This window comes from Nothoprocta perdicaria, unplaced genomic scaffold (genome assembly GCF_003342845.1).
Source record: "Nothoprocta perdicaria isolate Ctin4 unplaced genomic scaffold, notPer1 scaffold_308, whole genome shotgun sequence".
In the NCBI taxonomy this organism is placed as follows: domain Eukaryota; kingdom Metazoa; phylum Chordata; class Aves; order Tinamiformes; family Tinamidae; genus Nothoprocta; species Nothoprocta perdicaria.
The window spans coordinates 185,250-203,483 of NW_020455542.1; the positions used below are offsets into that span (position 1 = coordinate 185,250).

At 41.1% G+C, this 18,234-nt stretch overlaps 1 protein-coding gene across 1 annotated transcript in view; it reads right to left on the bottom strand.

The window, feature by feature from the left end:
• Window positions 1-18,234, bottom strand: part of CFAP299 (cilia and flagella associated protein 299) — a 169,248-nt gene that overhangs the window by 123,522 nt on the left and 27,492 nt on the right. The window lies entirely within an intron of this gene.

Consider the following 18,234-nt stretch of genomic DNA (forward strand, 5'->3'; position numbering starts at 1 on the left):
AAAGGAAGTCCCTCTGGGCCAGCAGAGAGATGCTTCTGATAACAGCAAGTGAAGAACTGGAACATGCTGTGCAAGGGATGATGTTTTCCCACAAAACGTCTGCTGTGCAGCAGGCTTGCGAGCCGTGAACCAATTTTACTGATAATATTTTAAAGGCTGCCTTAGGAAACTAAATAACGTTGCGCTTGCAAATAACAACTCTACTTTTCATTCAGCACCACATTTGGATTCCAAGCTACTAGCACGCAACATAATGGCACTTCTTCCTGCAGTGACTACAGATTAGGTCACCGCAGTCGGTTCCGAGTTTTTAAAGGGGCTCTGCATCCATTCTTTAATATCAAAACTCAGCACGGCCCAACAACTGAAATCACCAAAATTGCTTTTGAAAATTTAGGCCATGAAGCCCATTAACAGAAATGTATTTGAACCTGTATGCAGGGCTTTGCAAGATCCACACGACCTGTCTAAAAAACCGATGACATTCAGCTGCTACACTTCTCCAGCCAACAACAGGCATGTCAATCCCAAAGAGCTCACAAAAGGGGTATTTAGCATGGGTTTTATCCAAATTACTAGGTTACCTATATGCTTCTGCCATCTTACTCCTAATCCTTCAATACTAAAAGGAAATCATCTCAGGTACTGAAAACAAGAAGAAAAAAAAATCTCCTTGAGACACTGAGAACATTTGCTACTTGGTTTTCTTCCATTGCAATAGAAAAGCATCTGATCTTTTCTTTTTTGGACCAGAAATTATATATTTGCAAAATGGCTCAACAAAAACATACAGCCCCAGGGACTGTCCCTTCCACCCACCACAGAGAGGGGTCAGCACCATCTGCTTTCCAACCTCAGTTGTCTTTTCCACAGGACAAGAACGAAACCGCTGACAGCACACAAAATGCCCCTCTAATCATCTTCCCCCTTTCTCCCAATAATGATTTTCTCCCTCTTGGAAAGAACAAGCCTTCAGATTCCCAGTAATTTCATGTTCCCAATCCCCAAGGCAGCACGAGGGTGACAACGTGGGGAGAAGCTGCTCGAATTGTGAGGCTGAAACGACAGCACAAAGAGGTGGACAGCGGAGTGCTGAAGCACCAGCACAAAACAGCCCCCAGGATCCCATCCGGACTTCTCAATGGAGCAGCGGTGGAGGAAGTTTAACTAAAATATGATTTGTACGAGAAGCGCAGAAGCAAACCAAGGACCAGCCTAACTTTTAAGAAGAGGATTATTACACAGCTGTGCCACCACCCAGGCTTCAGCACTGCTTGGGGCATTCACATAGGTGCCAGCAAAGACACTAGACAAGCAGAGGGTCTTGAGAAACAAGGTTGCTAATGCAGCTTTTGGGGGGCTGTGTAGAGTTAGACTCAAGGGGAGCGTTCACATGCCTTGTCAAGAGTGTCTGCCTCACAGAAACGCAGTTCAACCACTGCAATCTGTTGGTATCGTCTCGCAATGCCCCGAGTCCCAAAGCTGCCTTAAGTGCCTCCTCCAGAGCTCGATTGTTCTCTACAACAAAAGTTTTATCTGATTTCTGGCCTATTCAAAGCTCTTCCAAGTCCACCGAACACTGACATGGATAAATTATAGCAGTCAGGTGGTAGCTGGATAAAAGCATCCGGAGCTTGTCTAGAAATACTGAGGACCACTACGAAGGGTGGGATACGTGCCCAAGACTCTCAAGAGAAGAAATTACTGTGCTTCACGACCTGCCAACTGGGAGAAAGCACGGATACCCTCAGCACATGGGCTCAACACCATCAAAACAGAGCAGCTTATTTACTTCAACAAAGACCCACGCTGCAATCACGCCTTTTGACTATGAGGTACAAGAGGTTTTTCAAGCAGCATATCCATTAATAGTTTAAGGAAAACAAGCAGAGTGAGCAGAAAGGGGAAAAAAAGTAAAGAGAAAAAAGAGGAAAAAAGAGGAAAAAAGAAAAGGCAGCAAGGCCATTTTTGCTAGGCGAGGGAACAAGGAGGAACCGAAATGGCGAGCTATTACTTGATATAATTACCACCTCCACTCAAGGCTCACAGCTGCTGCCTAAAATGTCCCAGAATTTCTGCACGCTTTGAGACCGCTGCCAAAGCAAACGCAGCGCTCTGCGAGGCTGCAGAGTGGATTTCCAGGCAGGTACCTGTCATTATTCGGGAATCCGGAACAGCTTGAGTTTTCTTTTATTCCTCTTTTTGTTTAGATCTGAATTCCAAACTACAAAAGAATCTTTTAGCACAAACTCACCTAAGAGAATATTTCTTTGCCTGTGTTTAAGAGAATAGGCTTTTACAGAACTGCAGAAAAGCTTTTCCTCTAATTCCTGACTATTTTTCCTAGTAAAATGAGACATTTTATATTCTCTTCTAGTGAGCTATCAAGTCACTCCTTTCTGTTCCCTCTGCTATGTTCCAAAAAGAGGAAAATGACATTCCTTGAAAAGCCAGCTGAAGTTAAAAAAAAGTCAGAATCATTTCAGTAAATCCTCATATAGCCTACTGGACAGTCAAAGCTCATGAACAAGTGAGTATCAGATTTATATCACAGCCCATGAAAGTATCTTCCTTCAAATATAAAAGGCACTGAATAAATAAATGGAATTCAATTCATTGAATGTAGACTGTCAATATGAGGAGTACCTTTTCTTGCAAGGAAATAAAAAAATAAAAAGAATTTAAAGATAGAAAATAATTGCGTTAACTGAATTGGAAAGGTAATAAGGTAAAAGTTGCTATGACCATACATGAGGATATAGGGATGAAGATTTTGGGAAAACACGTCCAAATTTATTGAATAAGGCTTCCAGCTGCTAACAGAGAGGTTGAGAGCATGAGTATAATCACTGAAACTACTGTTGTTCTTTTAAGCATAATAGTATCTTAATCCTGAGATAATCAACTCCTTAACCTTTGGCACTTGAGTTTATTTAGCTCCCGCTCCAGTAATTACTTCATGACCAGAAAGCACCCTTGCTGCAACTTACTCTTATTAAGAAGCTTTTAGTTCTAACCACAGAGGCGGGGAGGAGCAAGGACAGTGAACCACGTCTGCCGCTCTCACACCTGCACGCAGACACGTTGCACGGCTCCGGAGAGCTTCACTGAGCAGAGCTATGCGCGTGACGACAGCCGTGGGTCTGCCCCAACTTCTTAAATACACCACAGGGAAAAAAACGTAACAGACATTAAGCTTAAATTCTCTTATTAGGAGCTCACACGCCATTGCATTGATGCTTGTAAGCAGAAAACTGTAGTTTTACTAAGTTTGCTGAAAGGTAGTCTAGTATCCAGCTTCTACATATAATCCCAAACAAGCTCATTGGCAATTGGTTAGTGCAAAAACCTGAAGCTGTGCCAAGAAATAAATCTTGCCCTAACGCAATAGCTCAGACCTCGTCCATCTCATCATGACCAGAGTTCTGAATTGCTAAAGAGTAGTGACAAGTGCTCTGTAATTTAGAAAAGCTGTCTCATTTTTAGGAGTAAATAAAAGTTCTAAGTTGTGGACTTGTAGCATATGGTTCCTGTTTACAGATCCTCAGTCTTCCCAAATTCATTTAGAAGGACCATAATGAGGTCAAAATACTTAAGCAGAAAACAAACAAATAAATACAGCCGAAGTAGGCACTGCTCTGCTTTTATTCTTAGGCTACTTAAAATTTGATCTGATCTGGGAATAGCACAATTTTATGAAGAAATAAGAGGAATTTCTGCTCTGGGAGACATACAAATCCAAGTATAGCAACCCCCACCCCAGGCCTCGCCCGCACACATGTTGATTTATGTAGTTTCTAGGAGCTTCTCAAAGGGATGGCCATAAACAAGTACAGGTTTCTATGGGGAGAAGCTAAGTGCGGAGCAGAGCAGGTTACACTCCTCCAGTCCCACTGAGTGCTGCAGAGAGGGAGCCATCTCCTGCAGCAGAATTTTCAACCGATATCCTCTCCCCATACCTTGCTATTACATGGGGAATTTTAGAAAAGGATCTGTATATTGGAGAACAATAAGTGCAGTAATCCACCAACGAAGAAAAAAAGGCTGGTGGTTAATGTATTAGTGCTGAATTGTTCCGCCTTAGATAGGAAACTGCTGCATTTTATTCTACATTTCAGTATGACCAGACAATAATCAAGTCTGCATTCTGCTGTGCCATAACATTACCAAAAGCTGTTTCTTTGCCTAATTCCATTTGCAAAATTTGGGAGCAGATGAAGCCCATCTTGCCCCTACAGTTTTCTCCACAGTTTCACAAGGGAAGTACAACACTTTGATGCAGCCCAATACGCTTTATCTGACAAAGAAAGAAAAGCAGGAAACAAAGGAATAGGAAATGCCATATTCTCAAGTCAAACCCAAGCACAGCCAAGCAACAAACAGAAGCACGAACAAGCTTCAACTCAAGCTGGAGATAACAAAAAACACCCTGTCTAGTGAGGAGATGCAGAACTCTCACCACCTGAGGAGTCTAGCATGTCAACCCAGCTACCTCCTACCACTAAAAGGCAATCCCAACACCAAAGTCCTTCAAGGTCATGGATAAGCCTGCTTGGTTTAAAGCACCCTCTGGAAGTCCAAACGTTCTTTGACATCCCAAATCATTTTCGCACAGGACAAGCCAAAGCTGCTCTTGTATTTTCAGCTGTTTACATACATTTCTTTTTCTGTTCAGGAACATAGCCCAGTTTTATTACCTAGCCCAGTTCAGCCTACCATGTCTTAGTGGTGACACCATCTCTTGTGGATTTATTTCTCATCACAACAAGAACCTATTTTAGTGTGGTATTGATTTTCATTCCCTTTCGTGCTGTGACTGCAACCGGACTTGCTAGCAAGGCTAACCAAAGAGAACTTCTGCCTATTCCATCCTCACCCATAATCTTTATTCCCATTGAAAGTTCAGGATCCTAGAAGGAAAGGGGGTTCAGGAGGGTTGGCTAATATTCAAGCAAGCACCACCTTCCTCCAAGTTCAGGATCAGCGCATTCCTCCAAGAAAGAAGTCAGGCATGGAGGGTAAGAGACCTTCATGGATGGACATGGAGCTCTTGGTAAAACTTAAAACAGAGAAAGAGAGCACGCACCCTGTAGAAGAAGGGTCAGACCATGCGGGAGGAATATAGGAACATTGTCAGAGAAAGCAGGGATGCAGGGAGGAAGGCCAAAGGCCTGCTTGGAATTAAATTTAGCAAGAGAAGTCAGGGACAACAGAAGGGGCTTCTACAAATATATCATCAGCAGGACAAAGACGGGAAAACATTGGTCCACTTCTGAACAGGATGGGATGACTGGCTGGATGGCTGAGAGAAGGCCATGGGATGTTGGCTACCTTGATTTCAGCAAGGCTTTTCAACACTCTCCCATAACATCCTCATGGGAAAGCTCCAAAAGTGTGGGTTAAATGAGTGGACAGTGAGGTGGATTGAGTACTGGTGGAATGCAGAGCTCAGAGGGTTGTGACAAACAGTGCAGAGTCTAGTTGGCTTGTGGCCAGTAGTCCCTGTGGCCTAAGGAGGTCAGTAGTAGGCTGAGTGCTGTTCAACTCACTCATCAATGACTTGGAGGAGGGGAGAGAGGGCATCCTCAGCAAGTTTGCAGATGATAAAAAACTGGGTGGAGCAGTTTACACTCCAGAAAGCTGTGCTGCCATTCAGAGGGACCTAGATAGGATGGGAAAGTTGGACTAGATGATCTCTAGAGGTCTCTTCCAACCTCAACCATTCTGTGACTCTGAATTGTTTAAAGCTTTGTTCTTTAATTGCTTAGAGTTCGTAACTCCCAAAATCTTTGCTAAGAGAAGAAATCAAAAGCATTTAAATTATGTTACTTTCATTACATCATTAACTGTGAGAAAGATTTTTTTTTTTTGAGATTTTCAAATAATTCTGTAAAGATTTGCCTTTGAAGAGCTCTCTAAATAATCCTCTTATTTGCTCTTCATAAGCATTGAAGTATTTTGGTAAATGTGCTGTTTGTTTATAAATATTTTTAAGTAAGTCTGAGTTGAGAATAAAGAACAAGTATGAAGACTTGCTGAAAATCGGGGAAATATAGACAGAAAAGACTTACTTGACAGTGAAATATTTCATTTATTTCCCTTTTTTTAAACAAGCAATACCATTACTTATGTTGCAAACCCCTTTCTAGTAATACATTAGTTATATGAGAGTTAAGGCCACAGAGAATTGCAACTATTTTATTTATAAAATGTGCTATCCAGCTAAAAATGCCGGACTACAAAGCAGTGGAGTTTCAACTGCAGTTGCTCACATAATTCAAGTTGCGAACCTTGACCCTAGAGTGTTAGGACTGGTTCAGAACACAGTTCATCAGGTCATAAATAATTGGAGGGACATTTAATTCTATGTGGAATAATCTTAATTACATTCCTTAGAGAAGTACTGTTGCAGATGTTAATATGAGCAAATGAGCTACAGAGCACTAAACATTCTGGAGGAAATGAAAAAAGCTGCCAGTTCTAGTACATGCAGTTTATTTGGTTTACAACAGGAGATGGCTGAAAATCAAAATGAGATGTAAAACCCCACAAAGTTCAGGCTCTCCTAGTCCCTAAATTTGTTGATCTGTCTAAAAAAATTATGAACTAGGTGTGAATTTGGATTTTACATGACCCTAATGCCCAATTTCAAGAAGGGAAGATATCTGAGTGAGATATTCACCAGCTCATCTCTAGCTTGGGCGCTCAGCTCTCCTGGCACTTAACCTGCAGAAAAGGCTGGCTGACAAAAACTGTTCTGGCAGTTTCATATCTCAGTACAGCTTTTTTGGTATATACAGTTTCCTCTTTATTCTCCACCCCTCCTCCTTTTCTAACCAGGTAGGTTATACCTGACATGAAGTAGAGTTATAAAAAATAAAGTATAAGAGTTATAAAGAGTTATAAAAAATAACAAGTAATACTGAAGTACCCAAGCTTTCCAACAGCTCCTAATGCTTTTACATTTTGAAATATCGAAAGGTACTATAATAACTGTTTAGAATGTGTAGTTCTCCCTAAAGCTTTCTACTTGTTTTCAACAGTACAGATATTTCACAAGTAACACTATGGTGATATATGCCTTGTTTTCTATTTGAAGGTTGATTTTTGGCAATGTCCCTTCCCAGGATATTCAATTGTTTTCAAGAGATGAGTTAGTGGGAAAAAAAAGGAAGCTTTTCTTGCTTAGGGCTTTCCGCTTTAAAAAAGAAAAAGAGAAGAGGATTCTGTGGAGCGGACACCACTGTGAGAATAATTGCACTGTGCATTATTGACCGTTTGAGTAACAACTACCCTGAAATGCATTGCTCCTAAAAGTACAAGATGTGTTAAAATAGGTTTTTGAAGGACAACTCCTTGTCTAATCCCTTTAAGCCTTGAAATGGACTGACAAACACTCAAACATTCATACCCTGCAGTGAAAATAGAGATTTCTCTCTGCTTTGTAATACACATGAAAGCAACCTTGTATGTATATTAAGGGGAAACAGAGTTTGAAGCACACCTAGATTACACAGAGCAACGTGCTTAAGAAAGAGACCAGGGGAATTCTGCTGGGAATCTTGGAAGACCATTTCCTGGGTGACTAAAGACTCTGACATGCAGATAAGCAGCATCACAGCTGAATTATCCTCATTTCTCTGTCCTCCTCTCTGTGATGATTTAAAAAAAGAGAGAACTGCAAAACACCATTTGGGGGAAGTTACTTCAGATAGTGTCAACACACAGACAAATCACAAATGTTTCTGATTACCGCTGCCACCCTTTCCAGAGGAAGCCCGGAGCTTGTCGGGCAGCACGGGCTGGGCCTGCACTTCTCTCTGCCACCCAAGCAGCCTGTTTGACAGCTGCCTCTGGGTGGAAAGCTTGACAGCCAGGGCGAAACTGAGGGCAAACCTCCAGGTACCACATGCAGAAATCTAGCTCAGACAGCTGCAATGTCAGTTGATCCAGGTTCTGCCATCAGCGGCCTCAGTGCTAACTTGGCAAACAAAAAAACCACTCTACCTCAAGTGAAATACAGTTCATCTCGCACAAAAGCTCTGTTAAGTGTCTTTACTAACAGTGCCAATAGTACAGACCTGTGCCAAGCCATGCCTGGACAGCCTCTCAAGACAGTAAAGATCATATTCTGGCCACCAAACTCTATTTTTTTTTTATTAATTTGACCTAATCTAATAGTGGCAGTTCAGGTTCATGTCTAAATCATGACACCTGACACCTGGTAGGAAAGGGCAAGCCTTGGCCATCTGGACCTAACACACACCACAAGAGATGTGAAACACTTAATGCAGGTGATTATTAAATTCAGAAATACTTCAACATGTTTTATAGAGATATCTTAATAGACCATCTCACATCCTACTTGACAAGGGCCATGTAATGCTTCTATTAGTAAGAGAGCCAGGCATGATTTGAACTATGGAAAGTTAACTGCATGTACATCAATAATCCATTAAAAGGGTTGGCCATTGTTGTTAAAAACTTGCTCTTTATTTCCTGATTAAAACGTATTCATTTCTGATTCTACTCATGGTGGTACTGTGCTCAGAAGTATACCAGCAAAGGCCATGTGGAGTGTGTTTTGTATAAGCATATTATCTCTTCTACTATTCAGACTGAACATCTGTTTAGCTTCTTGGACATGTCTCATGCACCCACAAAGACTGCCCACTTGCTTAGAAAATGCAGCAAACTCCTAAGGGCATTTTTGCTCAAATATAACACTAAAATGTAAAGGCTGGCAAGTCCAGGAAAGCTTTCACAAAGTAGATGAAAATAAAACTAGTCGGCAGACACAAGAAAGAGGAAAGGCAGGGAAGCTTCTGTATTGCATTAGCCCCAGACCCAAGCACTGCTCACTTCAGCTAAGCTGCATCCCTTCCGATCGCAAAACACACTCATTACCACCACTAATGCAAAGTCATCAGTTAGGCTGAGATTACTGTAAAGGTCTGCAAATCCCAGGCATATAAAGAAAAGCGGTTAGTGCACAGCGTAGCCTATAAGCTACAGACAAATAAAAAAAATAAATAAAACTACATTAGAGGTCTGGCTGTTGATATCCAAAGACATCAAAATATATCTTCTCTGCAATGTCTCTCTAAGCAGAGCTTTAGAAGGAAATTGCAGGGCATGCATATTATAAGGGCAATTATAGAAACACCATGTTACGCTGTGACCTGGCTGGAGAGCCACAGGAGCTGCGGCTGAGCACGCAAAAAGGCAGCACGTGCGGCTTTCTGCCAACCAAGCTGTTCTCAGGTTTGCGTGGCACATGGGATGCCATCAGCCTCTCCTTCCACTAAAAAGGGGTAAGAGAGTAGAAAATACTAAAAGGCAGTAACCTCCAGGAGCCAGCAGCCTGGAACCAAAACACCAAGCTCAGAGAGAGCTGTATTACTGCCATTCCAAATGGGAGCAATTACTGTGAAATCTGCAAGCTGAAGGGTGCTAACCCAAGTGGCTGTAGCTTCAAGACCTCTGACTATGGCAGATCCATTGCCTCTGCAGGGCAAACTTCACAAATCCCGTCATTGCCCTCTCCAAATGCACAGGTTCCAGCACAGACCCAGAGCGAGAAACAGACTGATGGAACTCTTGGACTGCAGGACTGTTGGAACTGAAGGGATACCCATTAAACACTACCTAAGGAGGACCAGGGAACATAAAAACAGAAGAAAAATATTTTAAATCCATAATAAAAAAAAAAAATCCAAAGTTGCTTAAGAAAATAAACATCATCCTAGAAAGTGAACGGCTTTTATTGCATTTTAGAAAGTGCAGAGGCCTAGAGTCATAAGGGGTTAAAAGTGTAATACAGCGAACCCAAGCACTGATAATAATTCAGAAATATCTCATATTCTCTCAAACATGAGGCCTGCCTATGCAAGCCTCATCTGATAGGCAGGCCTCTGCCCATTTTGATTCAATTCCCTAAATCCTAGTCCCACAAAACCCTTAATGAAATTTAACTCCCCTCCTCCAAAATACTATGAAAATTTGTTCTATTCCCCAAATATCTTGAACAAAATGTAAATCATACATCTCTACTTCCTGAAGAGCACAGTCTAACCAAGACTATACAGGAAATCTCAGATATAACCTGTGTGCAGAGACCTCCTGATTACCTTAAGACGGTCATAATGGATGTATGACAAAACTATTGTCCATCTCTGAAAGTTGATGATTTGGGGATTCATTCTGACTTCCCTGCAACTTTCCCTGCTGAGCAGGTTTTGTAAACCAATTGCAAAGCTAACCCCACCATTGAATTCTCCTGTGGTTTCCTTCTGCAAGGCACAGGTTACTGAAGCTGCAGCTCAGGCCCAGGCCAGCTGCTTCATGATGTTATTCACCCTGTTTTTTTGGCACAACAAAATACACATTGCTGATCCAACCGAGCCTGCAACTGCTGACAGCTAAGATTTTTACTAGCTAAATATTTTTAGTTATGTAAAAAAAAAATATTGGTAACTCTATCAGAGTATTTGTGCACATATAGTTCGCACATATGGTTACAATGTGAAATACCTTTTGGCTAGAGGGCATTATTACTGAAAGAGATCTAGTATTATCATAAATAAATAAAGCTCATCATTCGGCATTCCGTCCAGCTGAAAGCCAGGTTCTGGGTTTGACTAAGTCATCTCAAATGCTTTGCCAAGCCTAGTTTCTCTAGATCTAAGGGCTCCACAGCTGATATTACACTGCTGATTAACCACGGAGACCCAGATATCTGTGCTATCAAAACACACATATCAAAATACACAAGCACACAGCATGCAGTAGTACATTTAGTAAAGATAAGGTGACAGCTTTCAGAAAGGAAAATTAACATTTAGAAATTACGTTTAACAAAGAACCTGTTACTGTGGAAGGGGGAAGTTTCTTGGAGTGCAGATCTTGGATTTAGCAACGCCTCTGTTCTTACCTGGGATTCCTGACACTTTTCAACTAGCTGTTGCCATACTTGAACTGAGCATTTAAGAGACACAAGGCTGAATCTCTAGGAAGCTAGAACTTGCCTGGAACAGCTGCTGAATTCCAGGCAGGGACTATACCTTTTGCACATGCAGTGGGGGGAATGGCTCCATTAATGGTAAGCGAACTCCTATCTCCTAATTTCAAAACACTGTGCACAATACTGCCTATTTGCTTAGCAGAACTGTCCCAGTCTTGTAGGATACAGAGAATAAATTATTGCTTCTATAACACACAGGAACATACAGAAGTGCTGGAATCCTCAGCCGCTTGGAGCACGCGTTGCCAGCGAGCATCTTACAAACAAAGCAGCACCCTCTGGCACACCCTGGGATGTTCCCTTTGTGCCAAGAAGCTTCTCTGCCGGGGTAACATGAAAAATAGGTCCTAGGCTTGTTATTAGTATGTGATAACCCAGAGAATCGGTCAGCTACTGCAAGCAACAAGAAAATATTGTGGACAGGAGGGTGATTGGTGAAGCAGGCACGCTATTGCTTCTCCCAGCCTCTTAGCTGTTTCTATAGGCTCAACTTCTACATTTCTTCAGCAGGCCATTTTCAATACTCCCACGTGTAGTGTAAACAGAACTGGACGGCTGCAGTTTTATTAGTAATTTTCCTGTTTTCTTTAAAGTCACTGTGATCCTTTTTCAATTGGTGATTGGAGAAAATTAAAGGCGGCTTTAAAGAGGAGCTCCAAAGCTGAACGCACCACAACGAGCATGTGGGCGGCTTGGCAGGAAACATGAAGGAGGGGTGGGGGGGGAACTCAATTGCTTCCTGTGGTTAAGATGTTAAAATCCATTCCAGAAGAGCCTGGCTTGATACTGTGGCTTTTGTTGCTATCTTATTTATGAACATCGGAAATAGGCTTGCATGTGTGCCCCGCTTTCAGTATAAAGCACGTGCGAAACAGATGGAAGCGAGTTATATTTCCATCAAATACAATTGAAGACTCATATTGAAGATACTGCCAGATGCCACAAAAACTAAACAGCTTCCAGAAGATCAGAATTGACTGTTGCAGTGACAGCACTTTCCAACAAAATAACAGGCTATGCTAACAAACTGAAAGAATTCAGCTTATCCACAGAGCTATTTTTCTTACTCAAGTCGCTTACAGCTTCTTTTTCAAGATCAAGCACCCATCTTCCCCAATTAATTTAAAGCAGATATATTAATAATTGGGCATACGCTTCTTTAAGCATTTCCACAAGGTCTTTCATGAGAGATTCTACATCGTTACACTCCAAGGGTCTGGCATTCACACTGATGCTACACTGTACAGCCTGCATTAGCTGCGTTATTGGCATCCCCAACTATTTCATAAGATCCAAGGGATTTCTTATAAATAAAACATAAATAAATAAAACAAGCCTCATAGAAAGCTGGGTCCGCAGCTGGGCCACTGCAGGCCATACATTAGCTGGGCCTGCATTACCCTGCATTATTGGCATCCCCAAGTATTTCATAAGATCCAAGAGATTTCTTATAAATAAAACATAAATAAATAGAACAAGCCTCACAGAAAGGAGCTGAAAAGCCAAAGCTGCTTTCTGGACTGCAGATTAGAAATGCTTCACGGGACAGAATGCAAGGAAATGCTCCTGAGCACTGCGACAGATGAGTGCTCCTGGCTAAGCAGACAGGTGTATGAAGGGCCACCGCCAGCTGTCAGGTCACTTCAGGAAGGTTTCTGGGCAGGGCTAAGCCTGACTTCAAGAACCTTGCACAAGGCAGAGGAGATGCTGTGGGCAAGAGAGCTCTAGTAAATGTTCCAACTCAGCAAACTTGTCCCACATCTGCCTACTAGAACTCAAGTTTACAACTATATTGTAAGCCCTGCTTTGTTCAGGTTTTTGACAGAAGGGAAAATGGGTAAAGGACATGACTGCACACAAGAACATAACATGGTGATAAGACAAAGTCTTTTACTATTATAATGGGCAGAGATAGTTTTATTCCATATGTCAGACATTTTAATTATTGTATTTTATTACACATATTTCTAATTATTAGGTATTATAAAACCACAAAAGCATCTACAGCAAAAGGGATAAGTGAGCCTTGACAAGCTCATGAGCGTAGGAACTCATCGTGACTAGTGTGTACGGGATGCATGTTTCACGTTTCCTGTCTCTATATTAGCCCCACTGGCAAGATCCCAGTGGTCAAGAGTATTTTCTGCACTGGCAAACTAGGAAGCATATGCCTCGAAGATGTGCTTCAAAGACATGGGTACATAGCTATGGTTGGAAGAGCTTATCAAAAGGATAAAGAGGTGACTGAGCTATAAATATCGTCGTGTGGAGAAAATACCGGATATTATTAAGCTCATTAACTTAGCAGGGAAAGATTTAGCCAAAAACAATGGCTAGCAGCTGAAGTCAGACAAAGTCAACTGCCTTTTGACAGTCAAGTACAGCAAAGTCTCTCACCCAAGCCACTCAAGTCCCTCGCTTATATGAATTTTGGTGGAAAGCCAGTTACTTTAAGGTCACAGATTTAGCTATGTTTTTAAAGAAAGTGGTCTCAACTTGACTTCTGGAAGCACAAGGTTTAAATACACAGAGACTGCAGAAGACCCTCCAGAATCAGAATTTAGTTTTGTTTTAATGGCAGCGAAAAGAAAAAACAAATCTTATCAAATAGAAAGAAAATCAAGTTCAAGGTTTAAAAGACAATTAAGATACTATAATCAGTGCTAAGTTCATAACCTATTCCGTTCTATCATAACTGAAAATCTTACTGTGAAAGACAATTATCACTTATCAGTGCTGATACTGAACAATGGATTACTGGGGAACATTCATGACTACGAGTTATTTTAGATAGAAAGGTGTGAATCCAAATTTTATTTGCCTAGCTTTAAGCTACTAGTAGCCTCAAGGCTGTGAAAGGGCAAAAGTGCCTTTAAAAAGCAAAATGCATTCTTAACGTAACAAAAATGCTTAACGTGCACCATTCCAAACAACTCTCAGTCCTAAAGCTCATCTCCACATGAGCCCTCCTTTACTCCATCAGAATAAGGGACTGAGCTCCCTGTAGAGCCAGACAGAAATTAATCAAGTTTAACTATCAATTTAATATGTTTATAGGAATTCCATATAAAAAATAAATTGATTTTAAAAGCTTTTGTTGTTGTTCTGTTCAGGTTTCTAGAATGACATGGATCGGGAAGAAAGAGAAAGGTTTCCTTATAGTCTCAGTGGGCCTCATCTTCCTCCCCACTGTGTATGAAGACTGGCAAAATGCCCCTACTTCTGATTTCTTCCCCCACACTCTATTTTTTTTTTTTTTTGCTTAATTACTTCCTGCTAGTCAAAAAAAGAGATGGGGGTAAAAGGCAAATGACCACTTTGAGTGTTATACTCCCCTTTTAAGAAGTAACTTTTCACCTTCAAGTGTTAACTGAACACTTAAAAGCTAAATGAATGCATCCCCCCATGGTACTTCCAACACAGCAGAGAAGACCTCTATTTAAAAAGCCAGACTCTCATAGCAAAGTCATGAAGGAAAAGGAGTTACCTCAAGTAACCCAAGCAGTGCTCAGGGAAATCGTCTCCAAAAGAGGGTTGCAACAGATAAACAAGGACATTTTTTCCTAAATGTGTGAGGATAAAAAGTGAAATCACTTCTCTCACTTGGAAATATTCAGATTGCTTTTCAAATTTCAAGACTGTGTTAATTCAGATGGCCAACTCAGATGGATTCAGGCAGGTATTTTACTGTAAACTGAAAGCAGGTAATTTGCCCATGCTATATTAAAACATTGGCAAGCAAAGAAAAATGCAAACTAGTCTGTCCTGATCATGTGGTTTGTTTGCTGCTTTCACCCCTTGTCTCACCAGCAGCTCTCTCTGCTTCCAGCTTATTTGTGCCTCCCTCACTGAAGTATCTCCCCAAACAAGCCCAAAGCAGCACATAGAAGAGTTGCTGGGTCTGGGCCACAAAGGGCAAGTTTGCTGAGCACTCTTAGTTTCATAATGAATGGAAGACAAGAACACTCCAACTGGCAACACATGTGTCCAGTCAGAACTCACTGTCTTTATGAGCCAGTTGGTTGCTTGATGGCCTGGACATCACACTCACATGTGGACATAACTGGTATCCAGACAGAACCACCTACCAGCCTCACTAGGAAACCCAAGACAAAGTTATGACACTATCTTGGTGGTAAAATCCTCGGTGCTGCCTAGATTTCCAGTAACATCAGCATCATGTAGATCATGTCTAGATTTAATGATCTATCTTGCTTTAGCAAATAAAACCATTGCATAAGAATATAAACTTAGCACAGAGAATACTTCTGCAGTATCCTTGTGCCATTAAATCTCTTCTTGTTAGAAGCACATGCAACATCCTAATTTAGCTTTATATAAGAACAGCGCCATGTACTATGTTATATCCTACCCTCAAATCCAGGCCGAGCCTTATACTTTAAACAAGGTATCAGGTGTTACGGTTATGCAACAAAACTTATTGGTAGAGAAGAACTGTGGCTTTTGATCAGAGCCCAAACACATTCAAAGCAAATGTTAGAATGTGAATAAAAACTTAATATTCTTCCATTGCCTTTAAGATTCTATGAATGAAAGAGGGAATCTCTGATTAACTCAAGCCATTTTGAAGATTACATTGCAACACTGAGTGGCTACAGTTACACATAGTATATTCTATCTGTTCAGGTTTTGGAGACTTGCCACCACAAGAATTCAAATCCAAGCCACCTGGCTATAAAGTACAAGTGCAAACCTCCTGAAATTCAAATATTTAATCATTGTTTCCCAATCAATATACCATAAATGCTCAAGGAATGCAAGAGCTTCATCATTATTACTGGAAGATGCTTGGATAAAAGATTTCACTCTCTAAAGTTTAAAAGCATTGTGGCCAGTAATTTCTGACTTCTCACAACTAGCAAAGCGATACAGCCTTACTGAAAAATAGTAAGGGAGCAAGGGACACAGTAGGGGAACTAAAACCAGAAACTGCTGAACAGCACTCTAGGGCTGAGAAGCAAAAAAGAGGACTTGAACATTATCATAAAAACAAGCTATTGTACATCTGCCACAGCAAGGGAAGGCATTACACCCCACTCCAAAATGAGGTGGCAGCTATCTCAAGTCACCTTGCCCCACCCTTGGGCCCAAGGCTGTTATTTCTGTGCAAGAAGCAGAGGCCAAATTGAGCTCTGTGGCAGGGAAAGCAGTGGAAACGCAGGTCAGGGAAAGGGTTAATGAAGTGAACAAAGTATTTGACAAACAGCAGCTACTAGATGTTTATATTTTCTTCAGTTGTTCTGTACCAGTTCTGTACTGTATCAGTTCCTGGAGCTTCAAACAGTACAATTAAAATACATCTGAGAAATGCTGCAGAATCCTGGTGCCCCACACAATTATCTCCACAGCAAAACTTGGGGCTAATGTGTTGCAATACGCTACTCAAACACCAAACACTTCCTTTCCTATGATAGAAGATAATCCAGGAATTTAATTTGTGAACTCCCAGGTGGCTGTCTTCCACATTACACAGGCCTGAGGGCAAATGACTCCTTTAATACTTCTCGTACCCTCAGGTGAATGTTCCAGACATGTTCCAAGAGGAGCTCCCCTTCATGTAACCACATCATACAATAAAAGGGAAGAATTTGTTCTGAAGCCAAAGTAAGATTATATTAAAAGTTACCTAAATGCATTATTGTTTCTCTATTTCATGTGCATTTTGACTTTCAATTTTAGAGAAAAAAAAAAAAAAGGAAAAAAGAAAAAAGGTTTAAAAAAGAAAAATGGTTAAGTTTTGCAATCCCTTTCCAGAAAGCATGCAACTGCCCACAGCAACAATGCACTTCAGAAGTGCAACAGGGAACAGTGCAACAAAGGAAACCAGTAAGTGAAAAAACATGCATTAATCCATGGAAGTGAGCCTGTGTCTTTCAGGTTAGCATCATTTGCAACACTTAAATAAACCAAGTCTCGCCTAACACTGAGTGTAAAGGATGCTCTTATCAGGTTAGCTTTTAAGTAAATCAACAAGTCGATTTTCTTAAAGCTGAACCTGGCCAGAAAGTTTTGATACAGGAATAAAAAGCGGCAAACAACTATTGATAGTGAATGAAATGGCAACTGGAGCCAAGCAGAGTACTAATTATTGAATTATACAGTAATGCTTTACCAAGAGATCAAAAGGTTCCTCACATCATTAAAACACATTCCAAGAACCATCAAAGGTATAAGGCCTTTGATTAAAAAAATCAGTGGAAATAAAGAATACCACAGTTTTCAAAATAATCATTTATAAAGATGATGGATGGAATTCTGAATGTTGCTTTTAAAAATACATGTTAACAGTGAATCCCTTATTTTTCTACCAATTCACTAGTGTAAAAACAGAGAGCTGCTTTCGTCTCTAAAAGCAATTTTGTATCTGCATAGCAGGTTTAGCACAAGAAGTCTCCCAGATGTCACTATTTTACATTTCAGACTTCTAACCTAAAATCGCAGGCTATGTCCCCAACGGTCTGGTTTAGTGCAGGCCTCAGTCATCCCATAACAGCTGTCAAGAGGTTACCCTTATCCCTCCTGCAGCCCCAGAAAAGCACAGCTGACCACATACTCTGCCTGCAGTTTAAACTGCATCCAGTACAACATCACCTAACTTCATAGGAGCGGCAGAAACCGCCTGTAAGCGTGAGGGTTTTTCCAACCTTGAGCGTTGACCCTCGGACTGTGTGTTACAGAAAAGGAGTCCCACACGGTCTGTCGTATTTACAGCTCTCAAAGTCCAAAAGATTGGCTAAGAATGGAAAATCCCTTTGCAATGCCTCAACACATCAGTTTTTCAACCCCCAACCATAGCTTCTATTGGATGTTGACCACTGACACCAGAGCATCCTCAATCACATCTTCCTTTGGAGAAAAAGGAAGAAAAGTCACAAGTAAAGTGGTGGGGTTACAGGGAAGAGCATACACAATAGCTACGAAAGTTGCTGCCTCCTTAAGTGATGTCCCCTCCCATGAATCAGAGACTAGGTGGGGTCAAAACCTTACATCAGTTAAAATTTGGAATTGGCAGAGACTGATTTACAATATATGTGAGTCTGAGTATATATTTTCAGCTTCAAAACCATCTACTTTTTAGTTCAGGAATGTCTGGATGTATTAATCCTCTAGATTTCTCCTGCTTTGCAAAGTCTGATAAGGAAGGGACAGGAGGAGAGTTGAACATCAGGCCAGGACTCAGACTAGAGAAT